This window comes from Megalobrama amblycephala, unplaced genomic scaffold (assembly GCF_018812025.1).
Source record: "Megalobrama amblycephala isolate DHTTF-2021 unplaced genomic scaffold, ASM1881202v1 scaffold199, whole genome shotgun sequence".
Lineage (NCBI taxonomy): Eukaryota > Metazoa > Chordata > Actinopteri > Cypriniformes > Xenocyprididae > Megalobrama > Megalobrama amblycephala.
In genome coordinates, this window is record NW_025953336.1 from 55,508 (window position 1) to 68,153 (window position 12,646).

Genomic DNA, 12,646 nt, shown 5'->3' on the forward strand with positions numbered 1-12,646 from the left:
AAAAACTTCATTCTTACTAGTAACAACTTCATTCTTACTAGTAAAAACTTCATTCTTACTAGTAAGAATGAAGTTTTTACTAGTAAGAATGAAGTTGTTACTAGTAAGAATGAAGTTTTTACTAGTAAGAATGAAGTTTTTACTAGTAAAAATGAAGTTTTTACTAGTAAGAATTGTATTTCTGGTATGTGAAATTGCAATCATGTCATGTTCACTGTGGTTTCACAGGAGACCTGCAGTTGACAGGTGATTGCCTTAAAAAAACATTGCAAACAAGTGAAATGTAAAATTTAATTAAGTGAAATTTAAATAATCTTAATGTTTACAATTCTTACGCACCCCATTAACTTATTACTATATAGATTCATACACAATATATTCAATTCTAAAACAAAACATGATCATACACACACATTGACTTTTGCACTGGTTTAATGCAGTGGATTTATACATTTGTAATAAACTGCATGTCAAGCATTTCGTCTGTCCTTTCCTACATGATCTTGTAGTCTCCGCTATGGTTTGCAGTGCTGCACGAGGATGATCCAGTTGATCAGAGAAAGGAGTATGAATGCATGGTTTCCCCACTTACACAGAAAGGAGGAAATATGTTCTAGTGAGCAGGAGCAATCTAAAGAACTAAAGATTGTGTGCCAAGTTGTGTGTTAATCATATACAAGTGTATCTGCCCTTTTTCACAAAAAGCAACACTGGGAACTTTTATGTTTATTGAAGGTTTATTAAAAATAAGGAGCAAGGAAAAGCTTGCAAAATCCATGGAGCAGAGACTGGCGGTGAGGGTACAGCGAGATTGCATGGAGTCTTCAGGATCTGAATCCCCTTTGTGCTTGTATTGAAAGTAAGATAAAAGGAGACAAAACAGGACAAATTAAATATAGTAGTAGTATATAATACAGTTTTGGTATTTAGTATGATTTCCCATTTAGCCTAGTGTAATATATATATATATATATATATATATATATATATATATATATATATATATATATATATATATATATATAGTGCTGCTTTTAAGCATTGTTTTTTTTTTTATAAACTTCCCTCTCCCCATCAATCCAAAAATCAGCCGAGCTGACACATATAGACAGTCAACAGAATCACAATGTAGTAAAAAACGAAAGTATACTACAGTATTTATTACAGTATCAGTTCACTATACTGCAGTATGCTGTAGCATTCATTAACAAAGTGTTGTAAATACTATAGGCTAGACAGTATTCTACAATTTACTATAGTATGGTTCAAAAACACAATAGGCTACTATTTACTATAGTATTTTTTTACACCTGGGTTGTACATTTAATAAGGAATAAGGATATTCTCATTTTACCACTTTCACCGACCACAAGCCCCAAAGTTATATAATCCCGTTGAGAAGCCTTTTTCTCTAATTACACGACGATGAATAAAGCTGTTTTAATCTATTATCTAATCTACTATCATATACTGTAACTTCCCCTGAAACTATTTATTTAGTGAGCAATATCAGCTATCATGCTTTAATACACAAGTTAATTTGATTCAGATGTACTGATGATATAAAATCTTATTTAAACGGCTTACCTTTTAAAAGTGCATCACAAACGGTCTGTTCTGCTGTAACTCTATGGCGCGGCTGCTACCGATGATGTAGGCCTAACCGTAAAACAAGGAAAATAAACGCCTGGTTTCAATTTTTTGGTTTTGCATTTGCATTGTATGGTCTGAAAACTGAATTGTGAAGCGTTTAATTTGCCTAAAAACCTCCTTTGCCATTGCCAGTTTGTCCACAGTTCACCACAGTTCTGAGCACGTAAAAACATCACGCTCTTATTTGAATATTAACAAGCAGTCGTCATTACTATGCACATATCCGAAAAGGAATTCATTATTATGCACATATCCTAAACGGAATTCATGATATCTGCAATAAGAATTTTTACTAGTGAAAATTAAATTTTAACATGTAAGAATTAAGTTACAGATAACAAGAAGTATGTTTTTTACTAGTTGTGATTTCATTTTTGATATCATAAATGTATTTCTTTGAGTGATGACGTCATTGTTGATATCAAGAAGCGTAATTCCTGATATCAACAATCAGCATTTCCACTAGTGAAAATTGCATTTCTGATATCAAGAATTGAATTGTTGATATCAACAATTCATGTTTTTAAATGTTAAAAGGGCGACAAAACCATTACAGATATCAAGAATTGAGTTCTTACTAGTTGAAATTCCAATTTCACATATCAGAAATAAATTCTTACTAGTAAAAATGCTAATTTTTGATATCATTAATTACTTTGTTACTAGTGCAAAATCTATTCTTGATATCAACAATTGAATTGCTACTAGTAACAATGTTCATTTTTGATATCAATAATTTGATTGTCACTAGTGACAATGTTAGTTTCTGATATCATGAATGTGATTGTTACTAGTAAGAAAGTAATTTTACATATCTGAAATTATGTTGATATCAGAAATACATTTTCAGATATCAAAAACGAACATTTTTACTAGTAGCAATTCAATTGTTGATATCAAGGACTGACATTTCAACTAGTGACAATTGAGTTCTTGATATCAAAAATTCGCATTTTACTAGTAGCAATGTAATTATTGATATCAAAAATTACTATTTTTACTAGTAAGAACTGCATTTCTGATATGAGAAATTGGAATTTCAACTAGTAAGAACTCAATTTTTGATATCAACAATTGAATTTGAATGGCAGCCTATGGTGACATTTCACTAGTGAAAATACAATTACAGATATCAAGAATTCTAGTTTTTACTAGTGGAAATTCAAAAGTTCATATCAAGAATGAACATTGTTACTAGTGGAAATGTAACTCCTGATATCAACAACTGAATTGTTGATATCAAGAATTAAATTGTTGATATCAAGAAGTAACATTGTTACTAGTGGAAATGTAATTCCTGATATCAAGAACTGAATTGTTGATATCAAGAATTCATATCCTGAGATGTGAATAAAAGTCAAAACGGCTTGCCATACGCTCCAGACCAAGACGATATCAGTCCGCTTCAGATATGTGTCTGCATCAGGTCAGTAACTGTTTGGCATGTCTGTTCTTCCTATGTGGAGTAGCGTATAACATTAATGAGGGTATAAACCCTTTAATTTAAACGTGCTCATTTCTCGAATTCCTACATAACTATTCTAAAACAATATTCTAAAAACAAAAGCAATAAATACAATTCAAAGATTTTGTGTGTTGTGTGTACTAAAGTCTGTCAATCATCATTAGAGCGCCACCCTCAGGCTGAATAACGCAAGGACATTCGAATTCTGCCAAAAGTGTGTCTGATGTGTTCAGCGATTAGAATATAAAGCTTGCAAAATGTTTATAATAAACTAGCGTTAACACCCAGAATCTGCCCTATCTATATTTATGGCAAGGAGCCGCTACTGTTCTCTAGTGAGACTTCACCCGCATAACTCTCACGCAAAGTTTGCTCATTGTTTGTGTGATATCAACTGGCTCGGCTTCATGGTTTAAAATCGTAATACCTATTATCAATATTGCGACGTGACATTTTTCTTTATCATCAGTTGCTCGCAAAATGATGAACTCTGATTCCAGATATCGTCTGCGTCATTTCCCGTGATAATACAATTAAGTGAATTATTAAATAAATAAGTAAAAAAAAAGAACAAGCAAACTTAAACTTGTTTGCTTAAAACTTCCGCGAATAATTTGCTGATGCAGGTACAAAAAGATGTTTACCTGCAAAAAAAAAAAAAAAAAATTCTTGCCCCCCCTAACTCGAGAGTCAAATGTCGCCCATGTATATATATATATATATATATTAGTTGACTTGTGTTGACTTGGATTAAAATATTAAAAAAACCACTAATAGTGGAAACACCAAAGACGCTTTAATATATTATGTGTTTTATTGGACAGGTGAGCAACTGTTTGGAAACATTCATCAACAGAAAATTAATCATGTTATGTAGCTCAACACAGCAAGAATTATTGTTTAAATCTCGTTTTCTAGATATACAGCGTGTGCCACGTTTTACCATGAATAATATCGATCTAACTTACTGCAGTGTGCAACAAGTGTCTCAGCCACCAAGGGAACGCAGGGTAGCATTAAAACAACTTTCAACATAATATATTTTATTATGAGGCATAATAAAAGCTCGACTGTTCTGCGCTCGTCTCTCATTAGCAATCGCTCCTCGTTCTACTCCAACATCTTTCAGCCACACCCTGCTTCATACTACAGTAATGTTAATAAATCATTATTCATTTACTCATTCATAAATATGACTTCTGCCTGAATCCCATTGGATTCTTTTCCACCGGCTGTAGACGTGAAGACAACACCTCTCATAATTCTGTGAAATCAAGGCATCATCAAGCTATGCTTTTGTTTGAATAAGTGGCCTCTAATGGTTATAATTACATATTGTGCCTTTAAGTGTCAATTTACAGCAGATCTGAAGACATCAGCATAATAAATGAGGTGAAAACAGGAACTATTGACATGAAATAAAGAGTGTTTTCAGCAGCTGATGATCCTCAGACTATCAACACTCATTAAACAAGCCATTCAGGATTTCACATCAGCAGATCATCTCACTTTATTCTGAGTGTTTGCTGTTAGAAACACATTATTTCAGTCAGGGTAAAAGCCAGAGATGTTTACGAATCCACTCAACAGCGCTCAAAGCGTCACGTTTTTAAAATTTCAGTACCGACTAGGTACCGAAGTCGGTACTTTTGACAACACTACTCCAATCAATCCATTCGAAACAGGCTTGTAAAGCCCGCTCTGTTTCAGTGGTCCATCTCTTTACAGTCTTTGCTACAGGTTTAGCTGATTTCAGTTTCTGCCTGTAGGTTGGTATGAGATGAACAGTGATCAGAGAGCCCCAAAGCTGCCGGTGGGACAGAGTGATATGCATCCTTTATTGCTGTGTAACAATGGTCGAGTATATTACTATCTCTGGTGGGACAAGTAACATGCTGTCTGTATTTGGGCAGTTCACGTGAGAGAATCGCTTTGTTCTAATCATTCTCTGGGACTTTAATAGAGTCCGGGTGTTGTTGCTCGCTCTCTGTGATCATATTAGCAAGTATCTGTAAAGCCGAGCTCACGTGCGCTTGCGGAGGAATGTGGACGCTCACCAGAATGAACGAGCAAAACTCCCGCGGCGAATAGAACGGTTTGCAGTTAATGAAGAGTGTTTCAAGAGCTGGACAGCACATCTTCTTTAACACAGTTACATCTGAACACCACCTTTCGTTGATGTAAAAGCACGTCACGCCGCAGCGCGATTTCCCCGTTGATTCTGCGTCGCGATCTGATCTAAACAGCCGAAAGCCTGACAGACTTAACACGCAGTCCGGAATGGCGTTGTTCAGCCAGGTTTCTGTGAAGCACAGAGCAGCAGAGTTCGAAAAATCCTTATTTGTCCGGGAGAGCAGAAGGAGTTTGTCCGTTTTGTTGGGCAGAGAGCGGAGATTCGCCGGATGGATGCTAGGCAGCGGCGTTCTTAATCCGCGCTGTCTGAGCTTCACGAGGACGCCGGCGCGCTTCCCCCGTCTGCGCGCCCTGAAGCGTCTAAACAGCGTTTGGTGCTCCACCGACTACAACAATCAACAAAACGTCTGATTAATCGAAATCTGGTAAAAGATTTTGTGGTGTGTACTGCCGAATGTTCAGCAGTTCATCCCTGGTAAAACTGATGCTGTTTGAAAAACAGAAAACAGGAAAAACTAACAAAAACAGAACAAACACTGAAGAGCTAAGCACTGTGGCTGCCATGCGCGGTGCCATCTTCCACCAAGCATCTTCGCCACCAAGCAGGTCAAAACCCAATAGAAAGTAATAAAACTTTGATGTTTGTGTTAGAAAGTAACATAAACGTCAATTGTCTCTGTCTGTCAAACAGCCGCTAGCCATGTAAGGACGCTCGGCTCATTGTTGCCAAGTCTGGGATTGGGATACTTTTACACTTGTGCTGTGATTACACTACTTTTGGGATGGTTTTGATGTGCAGACAAGTTGGAAGCGACAGAAATTCCATTATTCTAGCATGAAACTTTAATGTGAATAACAATACTTCACTGATGGTTATGGGCATGTATGTGTTTTTCTTTAGAAAGTTTTAGCAACAGGATTTACACTACAAAACCTTTATAAACAAATGAATCAAATAACAATATGTAAAATAATGTAAATGTAAAAATAATGTTAAAAAAAAACAAAAAAAAAAAACAGTAAACATGATATGTAAGATGAAAACAACATGAAATATGAATTGTAGGCTACTGTTTTGAAAGTGCGTGTATGAGCATGAGTGGAACTGAAGAGGCTTACACTTACAGATTTGTAGGCATTCGTGGAACTGAAGACGTGAAAATAAACACGAAACACACGTGATCGTTGCCATGAAGTGACTCAGGCCAATCGTGAAACAGCTGTGTCGTCATCACAGCTCGTGCAGGTCCTCTTGAGAAGCTGCACTGGCGCACGTCCTGATATTGCTGAGTTCGATGCGTTCCTAGGTCAACATATTTTGTTGATCCTGGGACAACATTCTAGTCTGAAAATTAAGTCTTAACCCTATTCCTACCCCTAAACCTAACCCTACCCATAAGTTATCCCAAAAATCAGATGGAAATGATAGATGAATAACACTGATGTAGAAGCATCAATTCATGATTTTAAGCCTAAACTTGACATAATCTGTAAACTTGTCCCTCAAATCTGATTGGTTGATTTGAATGTTGTTCCAGGGTCAACAAAGATGTTGACCCAGGAACATGCTGAACTCAGCAATATCAGGTTGTGCCTGCGCGGGCTGACACGGGCGGCTGATCTCGAATTGCTCTCGCGGTACTTTAAAGCCATACGTCACAGTCACATGACGTCATCGCTGTCTCAAGTTGGACAACATTTCTTACCGGCATGCACTGCTTCAAGTCAGCCGCTGATCGGTCTTTGCGGCGCTGCATCAAGTCGAACAAGCCTTTTGTCTTTGTTTGTGTTTGCCATGTGCTCCTCTTGTCCTGCCTCCTTATTTGCTGTCACCACGCCCACTTGTTTAGTCCTGTCTAGTCCTCATTTCACTAATTGTGCTCACCTGAACCTTGTGTGCTTTGGTCCCTTTATATTGTGCTTCTTTCCCTCATGTCTTTGCTGGGGCGGTTGACGACACTGGACTGTGACTGGAGCGTTGATGGAAGGAAGTGACGGTAGTACCGGAAGTGATCCGGACATGGAGGAGGAATGTAGCGGTAGGAGTTCAGGAGTAAATGACTTGAGTGAAATTGTTAATCGTAAAAGAAAGAAAACTTGTAGACCAGAATCGGGAACTGACAGTGAAAAAGACAGTATGCTGGTATGGACAAGCAAGGAGGATTTCAAGGTATTGATGAAGTTTGCAGTTGATTTTGTGATCAATCCCGTAAAACTGACCAAAGCTATAAAGAAAGCAGTAGGAGATGTAGAGAGTGCCAAGACTTTGAGAAATGGGAATATTCTAATTTTTTGTAAAAATGAAAAACAGAAAGTGGCACAGGGCATAAAATCAATGCTAGGTCAATCGGTGAGTTGTACAGTACCAAATAAGAGAGTTTGGTTAAAGGGAGTGATCTATGGAATTCTACTGATACAATAAAGAGTAATATAAAAGGGGTCAAGGTGACTGAAGTGAAAAGACTGAAATGTGTTCGCAATAAAGAGAAAGTAGATAGTCTTTCTGTAATGCTTCAGTTTGATGAAGGAAAAATGCCAGAGAGAGTATATATCGCATATGTCAGCTATGCGGTAAGAGCATATGTACCACCTCCAATCAGATGATTCAAATGTCAAAAATATGGGCATGTTGCGGCAGTCTGTAAGGGAAAACCGCGACGTGCCAGATGTAGTGGTAACCATGAGTACGGAAAGTGTGAACAAGGAGCACATTTAAAGTGCTGTAATTGTGGAGGCGAGCACAGTGCTGGCTTCGGGGGATGTGAGGTGCACAGGAATGCTGTAAAAATTCAGAACGTCAGGATGCAAGAAGGAATATCGTATGCAGATGCTATTAAAAAAGTGAAACCGACAGAAGTTGGGCAAGGAAATGGAACAACAGTCCTAATGAACAAGAATAGTAGGCCATTATTGCTAAACAAATCAAATGATGACTTTCTAAAAGTTGGAAAAGTTGAGTTCATGACTTTTTTAGCTGAGGTAATAAACTGTGACTTCGGTAAAGTTGGTTTTATATTCACACATTCGGCCATCCGTATTCAATAGCCTTGTTAATCACACTACATTGGACATTCAGAAGTAAATATGCCTTTAAAACAATACTTGCCTATTTTGATCGACTGTGAAAAATGTTGTAAGTTGACAGTCGTTGGTTGTCAATATCATGTCGCTGCTTAAAATTCGCAAACATTAATTTATTGCACATTTATTGGAAAGTCTGAATTCAACAAAAGTCCGAATGTGCGAATAAAAAAACCAACTTTACCGAAGTTAAACTGTGCTGCACAAACTGAAAGCAGAACTGAGAGGATAAAAATCATAATCAAGGCAGCTGAAAAACATCTTCAGATTGAGGGAATTACTCTGGAACAAGTAAATGAAAAACTTAAGGGTCAAATATTAGATACACAGGCTTCATATGGAGGTACTAAATGGTAATATCTGTTATACAGTGGAATGCAAGGAGTTTAATCGCAAATGGGCAAGAATTTAAAAAGGTGATGGATGATAAAAAATACAAACCACATGTCATTTGCATTCAAGAGACATGGTTGAAATCTCATTTAGATTTTGTAATACAAGGTTATATAACTATTAGGAAAGATAGACAGACAGGCAATGGTGGAGGGGTGGCAATATTTGTTAAGAATGAAATTTCACATTAGGATTATAGAAGTGAGTAATGGAACATGAAACCAACCATAATAGAGGTGTTTTTAAGAGGACAGAGTATCACAGTAATTAATTTTTATAATCCTTGCAATAGACTAAGTGTGGCAGTATTAGAAAGTATCTTGGGAATGGGTAATCAGAAAGTGATATGTTGTGTGGATTTTAATGCGCACAAGACTTGTAGGATTGGGAATTGGACTTTGAGCTCTATTTCTTATGGACTGTACTTGGGTAAAGTTGGTTTTATATTCGCACATTCGGACATCCGTATTCAATAGCCTTGTTAATCACACTACATTGGACATTCAGTGGACATTCACAAGTAAATATGCCATTAAAACAATACTTGCCTATTTTGATCGACTGTGAAAAATGTTGTAGGTTGACAATCGTTGGTTGTCAATATCATGTCGCTGCTTAAAATTCGCAAACATTAATTTATTGCACATTTATTGGAAAGTCTGAATTGAACAGAAGTCCGAATGTGTGAATATAAAACCAACTTTACCCAAGTAAGGACTGTTTGATAGGAAACACTCGCCCTGGTCTCTGTACAAAGATAAATAATTACAATAAGTAAATAATACAGATCCAATTATTTAACAATCCTATATATTAAACAATAATTCACGCAGTGTGGAATATTACTTGCAATGAATGAAATACTAATTAAACATATCAGCATCTGAATAAAAACCATTTAGCTATATTCTTCAACTCACACTTATATTTACAATTTACTACAAACATCTAAAATGTGAATAACAATTTCTCTCAACAGAAGATCTAACATCAGTATAATTAAAGAGATCATATAATCTGACGACAGATGTAAATATGCACGTGCATGTACCAATCGCTAGATAAACACGCTTAATCACTCGAATTTAGTTACATTAACTTCAACACTTAATTATATGCAAGATTACAAGCTAAACTTTATCCTAAGTGTATATTAACAGTGAATCACTCACTTTATAAGATGCACGCACACATATAACACTCCAACTTGGATCGGCTTGCATTCCCTCCACACAACTTTGCTGCGTCACTTCTTAAAGGGGCAACAAGTCTTAAAGGGGCCACACACGCAAGCCGTTTACAATACTCTTTGGGGACGTGATTATGGAGTTTCTTTTGTGTCTTTTTTATTCAAACAAACATATTGTGTTTGAGAGTAAAACTAATCATTTTGTAATTAAAAAATATATATATATTGCAAAAAAAGTCTTCTTAAGGTTCAAAAATAAAGAAGTTGATAACAGAATTATTTGCAGTGCGTGTAAATCTTTAAAAACCTTTATTTTTCCTTGTGCACTTCGAGAACTTTTCATCCCAAACCCACACATTTTGCTCTCTTTTCTGCTGTCTTTTTTGCGGGTCAAAATATTTTGCTTGCGAGGTGAATAGGTTTGCAAGCTGAAAAGTTTTGCAAGTTGAAAAGTTTTGCGAATTGAAAAGTTTTGTTTGCATGTGAAGCTGTAGCTCAGTGGGCGGTCTCTACCAACCAGGATGAAAGGCATTTTTCTATTGGTCACCCTCGATTGAAGTGACAAGTTGGCCACGCCCACTACGGTTTCCCGCCGCTGCTGCTGCCACCGAGAAGATAAGAGAAGCGAGAATGGCGAGCAACAGGTCGTTTACTGGGTAAGATAACTAATTTAATATCATAAACGCAGTGACAAGTGAACTGAATGATTCTCTCTTCTTATGCTGTCCCATTTAAATACTTAACGTTGGCTAGACCAGTCTGTAGTTAGTGTTACCGTTGACTAGATTTTATTAACGTTAGCCAACACTAGCAGCCAGAGCCACCTTTAGTAACATTTGCCGTGTGGTCGATGTCCAGTGTTGCTAGCTGAGCTGACATTCATAATCACATTTGGATTTTCTCAGCGTAAAGGTTGAGAGGCACTATTTTCGATGTTCGTAGAGTTGGGCCTAGGTTCTGGGGTAAAAATATCCGCTTGTTATCTCGTGACGTAAGGAACGCCGTTTCTGGGTCCAAGCCCCGGCTAGTTTGATTTGAGAATGCCATCTCCGCGGCCGTTTATGAGCGCTATTTATTCATAATAAACATTTATCATTTTAAAGTTACACGTTTAAAATACTTAGTCTATACAACAGTCTCCATGGTCACAGCGTCACAGACATTAATATTTTAACGATTTATAAAAGATGAATCACTGTCTGGCCATCTGGGATTTTGGTATGGAGGTAAAGGTTATGATTATATTTTTTGTAGTATTACACCACATTATGTCTGTATATTAGCACCGTTTGTTGTTTTCTTACGTCACGAGTTAACAAGCGGATATTTTTACCCCAGACCAAACTATACGAATTGTAGATCCTGCAATAAAAATAAAGGTATGAGTGACAGGTGCACCAACACCTCACAGCACCAGTAACTGAACCCTACCTAGAGTGGTTTTCCTCAGTGTTAGTGATGTCTGCACAGAGGCAACATCAGACAGCTGCTCGAAGATCTCGTCTTTGTACTCAAAGTAGTAAAAAATACTTAAAATTAAGATTACACCAGAATGAGCTGCTTTTCTAACACACCCTAACACTTACACACACAATAATGATGATAAATGCTGACAACTTATTACTTTTCATTTTACTACTTTAATAAAACAAGGAAAATGTAATGTTTAGTTATATGACAGCTGTGCATGAACACAGCTGATGTGAATTCATGCATTAATTCATTGCTTAATATATACATTTACTGATAATAGCATAATTAATAAGTAAAGAATTAATAAAAGTAATAATGACAAATAAATGCATATACAAGTCAACAACACACAAAACAAAGCTTTATTCAAATGTATTGATCTAACAATCAGGTATTTACAGTCCTGCTGCCATCTCACATAGCTGTGCCAATTCTGCAGCTTTATTCTGATCAAGCAGCTGATGAACACCTTCATCATCATGTCCCTCACTGCTGAAGATGAAGATGATGATGATGGACCCCTGAACCCCTCAACCCTGGAGCAGGAGTGGGAGAAGTTGTGCGGGACAATCTGCTGCTGCAAACATTCATGTGCGCTCCATCAGCAGATTAAAACATTTTACAATTAATTCATGTCAGCATTCTGTTTCTTGCATATGGCATTTCATATTTTTACCATTACTTGGTAATTATGGTAATTACCATTACCATTTTTGTCGTGGCTTCATTCGTTTTGTGGTTTTATGGTCTAAACCACTGAGCTGGTCAGCAGAAGGTTGCTGGTTCGATCTCTGCAGCGTCTCCTCCAGTGTGTCCTTGATAGAGACACTTGAAAGGAGGAGTGATGGAGGATCTCGTCCATGACATTGAACCATTCCCAGGATCTGCTGTGTCTCTCCATCCAGTCTGAGGACATTCACATTGTACAATAATGCACAAATATAATACAAAAGCAGTCATTTTAACAGCACAATGTCACTTGATTTCTGTATTAGAAATAACAAAGTGATCTTACTTTATATTTTGTTACTTTATATATATTTTTATTTAGTTTCAGGTTTTCCTCTTTTTTTCCTAACAAATACTGTCGTCAGCTTTTCTTGCAGGTCCTGCTCCACCAAAGCTTTGCAGCAAATGCACAGACATCAAGAATCAGAAAAGTGCTGTAATAACTGTTTAAATTCCAATAATTAAAATAAACTAGACTTTAGATTTAAATAGACTTTGTATTCATTTCTGTAGTATCCACACTCAAAGCC

The 12,646-nt window shown here is 36.7% G+C and overlaps 1 long non-coding RNA gene across 1 annotated transcript; it reads right to left on the minus strand.

Annotated features, from left to right (window-relative positions):
• Window positions 1-414: 414 nt before the first annotated feature.
• Window positions 415-2,241, minus strand: LOC125260930. The gene is made up of 2 exons (XR_007183172.1): window positions 1,588-2,241; window positions 415-847 (listed from the first exon to the last, which is right to left on the minus strand). It is a non-coding gene; the product is annotated as an uncharacterized LOC125260930 (long non-coding RNA).
• Between the last annotated feature and the right edge of the window lie 10,405 nt (window positions 2,242-12,646).